Here is a 13,288-nt window from a genome sequence, read left to right on the forward strand (position 1 = left end):
GGAGTACAATCCAAAGTTGAGGAAGGATGGGGACAGCCGGTTATGCTCAGCTGCCATAAGTAAACCTGGTGTAATTTCTCAGATTTCCATGTATGTCACACCCTCTGCTCTTCCCTGTTCATTTTGCATTCCTCCTCCATCCCACCTCCACCTTTGCAGCCGCCCCTTGGTTACCTTTTCAACAGGCATTGGGGTCTTATACTCTGCATCCTATGACTAGATGATTGGCCCTCAGTCAATCAGTTTTATTGTCACAAACAATAAATGTTTCTACTTCCACACAGTCTTCTGCTGCCCTCATTCCTCCTGAAAAAAATCAATAGCATCATAGATTCCTGTCTTCTAGTTAAGGGAAGATGACAGATGCCCAAGGATCTATTACAAACTCCATGTTCTGTGTCCTCTGAGCAACTTTTTAATAACAGTATAAGTTAGGATATGGCAGCCTGTGTATGAGACCCTGCTCATATACTGGTTACATGATATTAAGATAAATACATTGATATTTCAGTCAATCCAAGATAATAATAATGAACATTCTGAGTATCAAAAGAAACATACCGTATCACTTGCAACTGCATCTGTATACAAATATTTTTAACATTGACAAACTGATTTTGCTAATTAACATGTGCAATCAACAGGATTTATCTTTAGAGAAAGACACAAACTAGTAGTGTGTGGTCACCAAATAATTCAAGTTATACATCTGTGACGCCTGCTTTGTGCCATTCTGGATAAGCTGTTTTAAGGGATACTCCCACAAGCCCTTGGGTAAAGAAGTGCCACTAGTTTTGCATGACCACACAGAGCCCAGATAAGCATTTACCTGTACATTGGTCTCTGAGCTCCAGATGTCACATGTTATCCCAGCTCATCCCATTAGTGTTCAATGGGGCTCAAGTCTTGTATGGTAATCTGTTGATGTCTGTTGCACTAAACAATTAGTGTGTTGTGCACATCTACCAACGGGAGTTTCTAACAAGCAAGTGGACAGTTGTCCACCAGCTCAAACGCTATAAAACAATCTGCGTTATTATGAAACAATGTGTTTACAGTTTAGAGTGTAACTACAGAAACAAAAGAAACCCTGAGAAGTGGATAAAAAGAGGACATTTAGTTCACAAGCAAGCGGAATTGTGAAGGATTTCAGTGAAATGGCTTCCATATCCCTGTATCCTGGCTCTGCTGTTTAATTACATGCATCAGTAATTCTCTATGTACAAGGCAGACATACTAAAGATTACCCAGGAGTGCATTTATAAATTTTATGATGTGTAAAATCTTAAAATGGTTAAATAACTAAGCCTATTGTCATCTGGGTTAATGTCTTATTTTAGCTTTTCTAAGTTAAGAATTTTTATCCATGTACAAATATTGCTTTGTAATTATCATTTATAAAGCGCTCTAAATCAGCTGAGCAGTTATTATAGCCGTACTATGACTAGGTGTTGCTTAGTTACTGAGTGTTGCTGTGACTCAGAATTTGCAAAGTGACATAATGCTTCCCAGGGCCTTTGTTGGTCCTTCAGTTTCTTGCACCGTATGTGTTCTCATCCTGAAGGTGTAAATTGGCTACAGTGTAACAAAAAGAGTAGTTTGTCTTTTCTTAGCTTTGTTTTTATTTTACACTTGCTGTTGAGCCTGTTAATTTAGGTGTGTTTGCTTCACAGAAAAAAAAAGATGATGTAGAGGAAGTTCTTGAATTTATATAGTGCTTTTCAACCAAAAAGATCCCAAAATTCGTTTTTTAAAGAGAAGAGGATACACTTCATCCATCACTGAAGCAGCCTCACCTGAGTGATACACAGCAGATGCTCTGCACAGTAGATCAAGGGAGTTGTGAGAAATTCTTCACCAATTGAAGGGAGAAATTTACAGAGGTCATATTTTTCAAGTACAGCAGCCAAAGTGGGGCTTAGACCAAAATATTGAGGTTTACACTCCTACTGTTTTGATTAGTCCCATGGAGTCTTTAATGACGAAATATACAGGACCTTAACATCTCACCTGAAGGATGGCACCTCCTTCACCACAGTATCTGCTGCAATCATACAAGATTATTTGTTTGGAAATTCTGGTCCAGAGTGAAAAATGTCACCTACTGGCCCACTTTCAGAATTCTCCTAGTTTTCCTTAGAGGTCTTATCCCAGTACTGAGGAGGCCCAGCCTTACTTAGTTTCTAAAATGTGAAGAAATCAGACTACACAGTGGAAGTGTTGCTGTCAAAGTGACAGATTTCAGGGATGAAGTCATGCTATAATAGAATCAATGCAAATGAAATAACTAAATAAATAAGAAGTCTTTTCTCATCATTAGCTGTTCTTATGATCTAACATACTTTCTACCTCCTGTAGTATTTTAGGATGTCTCTGTATTCAGAAACCTTTAATAATACAGTAGCTTTGTGTGTTCTAGATGGATCTGGCAGTCATTAGCAGTGTCCACTGCTTGCAACATTTCATAGGATCTGAGGATATTTGTGAAGTGAAATCAGTAAGAGTAGGCAGGAAAAAACAAGTTGGTAAAGTTATTTCAACATTCAACAAGTGAATTTAACAACTGAGAATGAGAGACATTTCTTTTCACTAAGTGTGGTTGGTGTCCGGAACTAATAATAACAGATTGGATGGACTAGGTCCTAATCTTGTTGCTAGTTAGTTTACTAAACTAAGCTAAATTTACTAGATGTTTGGAAATTCTGACCTCCTCTCATTTGAAACTTGTCTTATGTTTTTCAATATGTAGGGTATGTTGTGTGCACCAGGATGTTGGACTTGACTTGCAATGACACCCTTGCTTGGGTTGATGTTTGGGTGAAGCTCACCCAGACAGGAAAGGAATTGCAGCCAAAGTGGTTAACTGATTTCTTTATTAACATGCCAGCATGCCGCAGGGCTGATAGAATAAATGATGTGTACGATGATATGCATGGCTGTAGCATGCAGATGTATGGTGGTGCTCTCAGATTGAAACCAATTTAGAAAAGATGTTTATGCAGGATATGTTGTGGAATAATGTGTAATGCTGCTTGTCTGGCAAACACAAAATAGGGTCAGTCCATGATTAATTGCTGTAGTGAGTAGAGAAGTGAGATGAATTTTGAAACACTTATTACATTTTTAATTTTGTTTTACAATTAGTGCATCAGTGTGCATTTATAGGATAAACACAGCAAAACTATCATTTATTGATAGAATCCCTTTATGTGTTGTTTGTCCCGGGAGAAATTAAACAAGGCCATTGCAAATAGAGAGCCAATCTCATATTTCCTGTTTTGTTTTAAGACAAATAGGAATATTTTATTAAATAATAAAAATCATAGCTACAGTATTCAATTCTCTGCTTCTTCACTTGGGAAAACCAAAGCACTTCCTCACTCTGACAGTGAGCGATGCAGTATTAATTAAACATAGATTTAAAACTCCCAGCTCTGCTTACAGAAGCTCTGTACACTGACATTGGCCACATTCCAGCTCAGAGAGATAATGCAGACATCTACTGCATTGCTTCGGTAGCAAGACCTGAGATTCGAAAAAATATCAGCCCTTGCAGGAAGGGTGTATAGTCCATGTGGAATATTGATTTTACCATTTGTCTGAAGTCAAGCCCCAGTAGAGCTTTGTAGCCTGCACTGAAGAGTAATTCATCTTTCAAATGTATCAAACCTAGTTTGAAATTGATTATACTGTATAACCCCTCTATTGTTTACATTAGAGCTTGAAAAACATATTCAATTGAAATTTAAGTGAAAGGAATTTTCAGGAAGATAGATCTGTTTATTCTGCTCGCTTCCTGTTGTAGACAATGGTGATCACTTAAAGAATTCATCAAAAACTAAATACTATTTTCCCATCACGTCCATCTCTATGCTGAGTAATAATAATACGAAATAATAATTCCTTACAGTTATACAGTGCTTTTCTGGACACTCCACTCACAGCACTTCATAGACAATGGGGACTCACCTCCACCACCACCAATGTGCAGCTTCACTTGGATGATGCAACAGCAGCCAAAGTGCGCCACTATGATCACCACACTTCAGCTATCAGTGAAGAGGAGAACTGAGTGATGAAGACAATTCAAATATGGGCATTATTAGGATGCCATTACTGGGACAGGTCAGGGGGAATTGTGTACAGGACACTGTGGTTAACACCCTACTCTTTTCAAGCAATGCTCTGGAATTTTGAATGATTGTGAAGGGTCAGGACCTTGGTTTTATGTCTCATCTAAATGATGGGACCTTTTTTCAGTATAGCGTCCCCAGCACTATACTGGGGAATAATATATTAGGACCCACACAGACCACAGGGTGAGCGCCCCCTGCTGGCTCAACTAACACCTCTTCCTGAAGCAACCTTTGTTTTTCCCAGGAGGTATTGGCATCCATCCAGGTACTGGCCAGGTTCACACCTGCTAAGCTTCAGTGGGCTGCCAGTTGTGAGTTGTAAGGTGATATACAGTAGCTGCTGGCTATAATATGAGTAATGTATGGAAAGTGATTTGAGAGGTTATAACATGACCATGTACAGCATTGATGAACCCCAATGTGACATGTGTTCCTTGAAAAGACCTACAGAGAGCCGCAATGCTCATATCCCTTGAACGCTAAATAAATCAAATGAAAATAAATCAACATGTTTTTGCTTCAAAAGCTGGATCTCTAAATCACTCTTCACTTCACTCTTCACAGGCTGGTTTTGTAATTAACCTAAGTGTCAATGTTTTGATGGAATCCAGGCTCTCATTCAATTTAATGGAAAGCTGAGTGTGACAGAACCTGGCCTACCAGGGCAGTCCCAAGTGTCTGCACACACAAAAAAATCACAAAACTGAAAACTGCTCTAACGTGTGCATTGGACTAAATTTAAACTGCAGACTGGAGGGGCTGTGGGTGTGGGGAAAAATTGACCCACTCATGCTGTGGGTGTCATGCTGTGGGTGGTGAGTCACTAGAGGTCCAGAAGAGCACAGGTTACCAGGATTGTTCCTGACAACCTCAATTATAAGTCGGAATGAAGAGCCACACCTCAGCTTCTGTCTTTCTCATGTTTTATTGTACAGATATGTGAGATTGAGTTAACTAGACATAACAGCACATCTGGCCAGTCTCAGGGAGGAAGCTTCTTTGTTCCTGAATGAGAAGCAGTCACAGACAGCTGCCTTCTCCCACTCCTTTCAGTAATCAATCTGCTAATAAAAACCTCCCGCTACGGGAGGGCTCTTCTCTAGCTTTATTAATGGCCTCTGTACATGTACTCTGTACTCAGAGTACATTGTACTCTGTACAAGCTGTGCTCCTCTTTATTGTATATGCAGGAGACAACGGCAGGCGGGGTGTTTAAAATGGCTACCTTTATTATATACTGTATGAAGCAGCATGCAGAAGAAAGCCTCTGGTTTTCTTTAATTAGAGAATGTCTCCAGTTAAAACACCACGTTTCATAACAAGATGGTAACAGACTTGCCAATAGTAGAAATTGCTCATGAAAGGGGCTTGTTGGGCTGGAGAGGGGGGATGATTAGATAGATACTTTATTGATCCCGTGAGGGAAATTGCAGTGATTAGGAGCTATTTAAAGATATTTTTATACACTGATATTCTGTCTAGAGTTATTCAATATAGAAAAAGCAGCGTGTTTCATAATGTATATAGCCATCCATTCAATTTTTGGTTTATCATATCTTTTTTGGGGTTGCAGGGGAGCAACAGAGGGAAGCACAGGCACAAGGCAGGTTACACTCTGGACGGGATGTCAGTCCATCACATGGTACACAAGACTTAGGCACAAACACAGTCACCAGGGCCAATTTTCCCAGAAGCCAATTAGCATACAGTATGAATATGTCTTGGGCTGTAGGAAGAAAGTGGAGTATCCTGCGAAAACACACATGAACAAGGGGAGAACTGTGGTAGCAGCCCCAGGAACCCAGTGCCACAGTGTTTCCAGGGACTAGTGCTGCCAGGGACAAAGCTAACCTCGGTGCGACCTTGTCACCCTCTAATTTACTGTAAATACATATAAGGGAAACACTGAGTCTCTATCATGCCACCTTGAGCCAAAAGAGTAGATTTAATAAAATATCACTTAATGGTGGCCTACAGTGCACTGTGGAGTCCTTATCTACAGAGCTGAAAAGAGCTCTAAAGTCTGCCAGGTTTTGCAATTGATAGAGTTGTCATCCAATGTATTGGAACACAGAGCAATTTTACCATAAAAGTGATTCATGTGTTCCAGTTAACAGTTCATGAGGCTTACATAGCAGAGCATACAATCTCTTAAAGGAAAAATGAGAAATGACACAACAGAATTGCGTCAGGGTACAGATGCAGACATTTAAAATGTGTGAAGTATCATGCGATGTACTGCAACAAGGTCCATGGTATGGTGAACAGCAAAGCGTAACACCTATCTTATTTGTTCAAATAATCTGATTCAGGACTGCACTACTGTGTTATACTGAAAATTTGAATAATAAAGTAAAATGTTTATTAACCTATTAGTGCTTTCCTGCACTAATCATACTATAGAGAAACAGTAATTCAAGGGGAGAAGCAGGGGTTAGTGAAGTACAGAAAACAGCCTCCGGACTGTATGGGGGAACCTAGGTGGCCGACTGGGTTGGCTGACTCAGCAGCTTCTGGGGCATGAAAACATGAACACCCCTGTTTGCGGTGTTCAGGGTTAGGAAGTAAGAGGAAGGCTCCCCTGACTCGTCTGATATCCTTTCGAGCGTCAGCTGATATAGTAATGTGGGCATTGAGAGACGACGGTTGTACGAAGCGAGAAGATGGGAGAAAGATTTGGCTTGAGGCATAACGCGGATATCATAATTTCAGTGCGTTGACTAGGATAGTAAGTTACATTAGTGATAATTTTAAAATCTGAAATTAAAATAGAGAAAACAGTTGGGAGGAAGTTGAGCTGCAAATTTAACCATATCTAAGTTTTCCGCTGGAAAAATTACAAAAAGCAATATGAGAAGACGATTCCACTACTCAGATCTGGTCTGTGGAAACGAAGAGCAAAAATGAGTGTGGCCTGAGAGCAGCATAGAGTCTGAGATTTTAGTTGTGCTGAGGGTGAAAAAAAAGAGACTGGCGATGGGTGGGGCTGAGGAAAGTGCTCAAACTTGAGCAGACGGGAGATGATATCGGCCACAGAGCAAGAAAGTGATTCGAGAGCTTGAGAAAGCTGCTGGGAAATCTGAAAAGAGAATCTGCTAGAGAGCTGGGTAGCTGTGGAGGAGGAGAAGGTGGAACTGGAGAGTTGAGGATGGGCTGTTTGATTTGCAGAAGGCGGAGCTGCAGGTACTGCTGTAGAGAGAGAAGGATGGAGGACAAGTAAAGCTGAAACAGAATCGCATACAAGTAGAAAAAGGGGCTAAATGGTCAGAGTGAGGTGGAATGGGAATACATCTGTCGAACAGTGATTTGAGGAGCTTTGGAAGAGCCTTATAAAAGAGATGAGTTGGCAAGGTGGTGCAGAAGCATTTTGAACGGCATAATGCAGGAGGTTGGATGGGAGAAGCAAAAGCATCGATGACGGGGGAGAGGAGGATTAGGTTGAAAATTAGAAAGTCGTGATGGCGAAACAGCAGAAAATGGACAGCGTGGAGTATGTTCAAGGTGCTGGAGGAGAGAAAGGCGGTCTAGAGATGACAGAGAATTAGGCCTGCGAGCCATTATACAGTAGGTCTAGCGCTCTGAATTCAAGTAAGGGGAATTAAAAAACTCTAGACGTTTGTGTTAGCAGGGTTAGGGTTTAATTAGGAAAGAGATAATTGAATGATAGAAGAAGGGGTGGAGCACCCCTCGCTTCTCTCCTAGAAACCCACATATCGGTTTCCATTAGAATTTTCATTTTTTTAAATTACAGACAATATACAGAATTATTAGTAATTGTGTATGAATAGTAACTTGACTAACAAATAATTTTAATATAGATTGTGATTGTTAAAAATAAAATGGGTTTCAAAAACTTGCAGTTGCATATTGTAAATTGCATTAGAGCTGTTACAGCTCTACATTATATAAAAAATCACATTTGCCACAACAATACAAGATAAAATGTTTTTGATTTATAATCCAGGTTTTTAGTGTGTTTCTCAGTTATTTTGCAAATTAGTTAAAACAAGTTAAGTGTTAAATCCTTCCAAAAGTAACCACAGCAAGTGACTTAAAAAATGATGATACAGATTTTTATGAAGAAGGTGTAATACTGTTTTTATTTGGTGTAATTTATTTTTTTCAGCAACCACTATCAAATCTATAAATACATAATAATTATATTAAGGCATTAATAGTGTTAATGGTGTTCAGAAATACTTTTTAATTTTTATTTTTAGCTACTAAAATGTTCTATAAGTTACTGTACATTATTCCAAATAATACTGAGATTTGATAAGCAGTCTAAGGAAATGGGACTGCAGTTCCCCTTTATCCATAATCTTGTCCCTGCACTGCTCTTGCTTGCTTATATTTATCTTTCTTTTCTCCCATAATGCAGCTACATTATTTTAAATATCCTCGTCAGTTCAGGAATTGGCACATCATCTGAAAGGGATTCAGTTCCTGGGAAGTTCCCTTTCCCCAACAGTACTCGAACATTAATGATGACTTACTTTTGGCAGGAAAATATTTCCTCAAGCTAAAACGTCAAAAGATTTTTTACTAAGATATATTGACAAAGGGACTGAGCATTTAATTTAATAGCCATGCTTTCATTACATTTTTCATCCATCCATTTTCTAACTGCCTCATCCAATTCAGGGTCACAGGGGAAGCCAGATCCTGTTTTGCTAATCAGCTGGCACAAGGCCCATTGCAAGGCACACAAGGGTCAATTTTTTCAAAATCCTATTAACCTACCAGTATATTTTTGGACTGTGTTAGGAATCGGAACCCCCAGAGGAAACTCACGTGAACAGAAGCAGAACATACAAACTCCACACAGACAGTACCACAGGTCCAGAATTTAACTCAGGGCCCCAGTCCTGCAAGGCAGCACTGCTAAACATTGCACCACTGTGCCTTCCCACAGGTTTCATTTTTTTTTACTTTATGTAAATAGGCACTAGCTTCTCCCCCCCCCTCTTTTCTCTCTCCCCCTTTCCAGATTTTACATGGTGCTGTCGTAGCAGTTGTGCACTGCAGTGCAATTACTCAACCCTGCTGGAGCTTTATGCAGATGTCTTTCTAACAACATGTAATGCAAGTTTTATTAAAGGGATACTGAGCACCATATCATAAAACCTGAAATAGTAACAATAACTGTTTGCCTATTACTATTCATATTCTTTGCCATGTGTTTTCTGTGTCATGTTTGGAGCTCAAGTTTAAATGATTTAGAAATATAAAAGGGCTTAAGACTGAGAGGGTTGATCCTTAAAGCATTGTCTTGACCTTGTGTGACATCACATTAGGTTATTGGGATAAAGCCTGGCCACCCTGGCCACCAAGCAATCAGGCCTGGTCCTTGTGACCAGCAGGTAAGCCACTGAGCTGGAGGATTTTCTTTAGTCAGTACCTTAAAGGTTATATTGACCCCAATACTTATCATTTAAATAATTAAAGAGAGAACTGTACCAGAATTCTGCAGTGGGAATCCTTGGTCATTTACCAGCAATGGTGCGCAAGTGGCCGAGTGACTGGACAGGTTATGCTCAGCTTGTTGCACAACAGTGACATGCCAGGTGTCATTGCTCTTGTATTGTGACATCAGTGAGACACACCTTATTACTTCAACAGTGTGTGCTCTCTTCTGTGGCACTCACAGAGTCAGTTGGCTAGCTGTTCAACAGTGGCATGTCAGGGGAGTGTATCCACCAAGCTGGATAAGAGTTGGTGATCTTCAATAAGTGAGGGTAAAGAATAAAATAAATTGTCTATTCTAATTTATAAAGGACACCATAGTATAAGTAGAATGGCAATCTAAGGTGCCACTTGGATAAAGAACCCTTTGCAGCTTACAGTACATATGCTGATGCAGCTCCGTACTTGAACTACATAGTTCAGTAAATGTAGGTAACCTGTTGTGTGTTACTTAGTTTCTGTTATTGTTAATAAATATTCATTTACTCTACTTCTGCCTCTGATTTATTACAGTTTTGGCGCAGCTGTGCCAGTGAATAAAGAACTTGGGTGCCTCAAATTATGCTACTCTTTTCGTGCTTAAACCCGTTATTATACTAAATTGCTACACATCTTAAGATGGCCACTGTCTTATAAAGGTTTCTATATAGACATCTCTGGTCTCGGTCTAAAATATTGGCCTAAAAGGTCCCTCTGTTTTATTGGGTTATTAAGACCACAAGACAGGTGTCACGAACACGGACTGAGATCCGTGCCAGGTCTTGTAGTAGACGCTATGCGATGCAGTAAGAGCTGGAGAAAACAGGAGGCGTGGTAAAAGGGAACACACAGGGGTTTAATAGTGCACAAAATAATAGTGACAATCTGTGAGACAGTGAATGGGGAAGACAGAACAGCATCCAAATCCAAATGGGTCCAAGGGCAGGTCAGGGCACAGTTTGAGAGTCCATCAATGAAGAATCCATCCTGGGACGCGACAAGATTAAAATCCCCGGGAGGGGGGAAACACAGACAGACAAAACATGGAGGTCCAAGGGTGACCCCGGGCTCAGGAAGCGGGAGGTGTCGAGGATTAGGCCTATGCCCTCAGGAGACGGACGTAGGGTCTTGGTGCTAGGTGGGCCTCGCGACATCTTTACCCTAATGATGAGCACCGAGGACTGGAGGAGCTAGTCTTTAAATAATAAAGCTAAGAGGGTACACCTGGAGAGCTTAACAATCACAAAGACAATAATGGAAGCAGTGGAGCGCCCTCTAGGGAGGGATGTCGGGCATGACAACAGGTTAGAAAATGAGAGAAAGCCATTCTGCCTGTCTAGCTCATTTAGTGCGTTGTAGCTAACTGACCCAATGATCTCATCCAGTTATATCTAGGAAGGTTATTGTATGAGATTTAACAACATGGCTGAATACCCTTACTTTCTAAGTGTTTCGAAGTGACCTGTGATATTAATATATGATATTATCAGTCACAGCATCTCTTGCAAATCATGCTGTATACCAGCAGGTTGTAGTGATAGAATTAATTCATTAACAATGCAGGACACAAGAAGGGTAAGGAATTATTTGTTGCAAAAGTAATTAAATTCAGTTATTGCATTGTGGGTGAGGAATCACTTTCTTCAAAACTGTCACCATCCTTGGACAGATGACAGCCTGCTATGGAAGAAACCTCATCAAGCAGAAGACAGAACCTGTTGGAGCATAAGGGATGAGAATGAATGGTTTTCTGATTTGTATTTGATTCAGATTGCTTTCCTTTGTGCTGAAGGACTCATTAGGTGAAACAGAAATGTTGTGTCTGACATCCCTCCCTAGAGGGCGCTCCACTACTCCTGTTATTTAGCTCCGCAGGTGTACCTTGTTAGGTGTATTATTTAAAGACTAGATCCTCCAGTCCTCAGGGCTCATCATTAGGGTAAGGATGTCACGAGGCCCGCCTAGCACCAGGAAACCCTACGTCCTTCTCCTGAGGGCATAGGCCTCATCCCTGACACCTCCCGCTTCCTGAGCCCAGGGTCTGGAGGATCTCTCCTTGTCACCCTTGGACCTCCATGTTTTGTCTTTTCATGTTTCCCCCCTTCCCGGGGATTTTAACCTTGTCGCATCCCAGGATGGATTACTTGCTACTGGACTCCCGGACTGTGCCCTGACCTGCCTTTGGACCCGTTTGGATTTGGATGCTGTTCTTTGTCTCCTTCGTTCACTGTCTCACGGGCTGTCACTATTATTTTGTGCACTATTAAACCCCTGCGTGTTTCCATTTACCACGCCTCCCGTTTTCTCTAGCTCTTACCGCATTGCATAGGGTCTACTACAAGACTTGACACGGATCTCAGTCCATGGCCATAACGAGAAACGTCCAAACTGTACAACGTTATGAAAAATGTGCAATCCAATTATATAAGGGTTGGAATTGAATTCAAGAAACATTGTAAATGGTGTAAAGCTGTGTTAACATTGTTAACAGTGCTACACTTATTCTAAGAATTCAGCTGCCTATCTTTGTTATCTCTCTTTAAAGCCAAAACAAGACAAAGAAAATTTTGCAGAAATAAGACTGGATCTAAAAATGCAGTGTAAAGATTCAAACTGCTTTCTGTACTTATGTAACGGCAGTCACCCACCAGCTCAAACCATCAAATCTGTCGGGAGGATGAAAGGTTATTGTTACCAGATTGTTTTTTTTTGGTGTTCTTATAAATGTGAGTGCTAGTGCTCAGGCTTGTATCCTTTGGGGCTCATCTTACTGATGGCACAAAGCCGTCACAGATGGCTGATGGAAAAAGTCAGGCTTTTGGGTAGACTTGAATATGTACATAACTTCACACAGTAAACAATGGGTCAGTTTGTCATTATACTGTGAAAATTCTGGTTGCAAATTGCAAAGGCACTTGAATGAAGTCGTATGCAAAAAAGGGGTTTTAAAAGGGTATATTTTACCTTTGATACATCCTGTACTGTACATCCTGTACTGTGTGTGTTTGACCGGAAACATGCGGGTCTATGCTACTTTTAAGAGAGGAGGAAGAGCATTTTTAACACTGTCATTAATCAGTCAGAAATTTGTTTTTCTGCTTATACTCCCAGCGCTGTCACTGGCACAAAAGCATCTCATTCCTCAGGCAGGCAGTATGAGAATCCATTCATGCAGGCACGTTTCATTTATTCCTGCCTTCTCTAAATTTTGTCACAGAAAAGCTGTCTCATCTCAGCAGCCTTATAATAAATTTAGTCATGAAAAGGTCATTGTCTGAACAGGATTCTTTTTAAGATATGTCCCTTCATGTATGAGAAATTTTATTTCTAAAAGATTCTTGCAAAAATCCATTTAAAAAAGCCCTAGCCTTGAAATACTCTTGAAAATCACTCATGTACTGTGAAAACTTCCAAGGCTCTGCAACTCAAGAAAATTTAATATACCTAAACACAGTTCCAAGAAACTTGTAAACTACAAAAAAAACAGAAGACAAATAAAAGAACTAAATAATCATCATTAGTTTTTAATAAGCTTCCAGTTAAGCAACTGAGAGACCAGAGTTGGAAGGACTCAAGATCCTGACCAGAAAAATGAACTGTAAAGGGTAATTTGAACTTGAACTTGAACTTTATTGCCATATGTAACCGGTACATGTATTGGTACAATGGAATTCTTACTTACAGAAAGTCTCTCGATGGTTAAAAAA

This window comes from Lepisosteus oculatus, chromosome 25 (assembly GCF_040954835.1).
Source record: "Lepisosteus oculatus isolate fLepOcu1 chromosome 25, fLepOcu1.hap2, whole genome shotgun sequence".
Classification (NCBI taxonomy): Eukaryota; Metazoa; Chordata; class Actinopteri; order Semionotiformes; family Lepisosteidae; genus Lepisosteus; species Lepisosteus oculatus.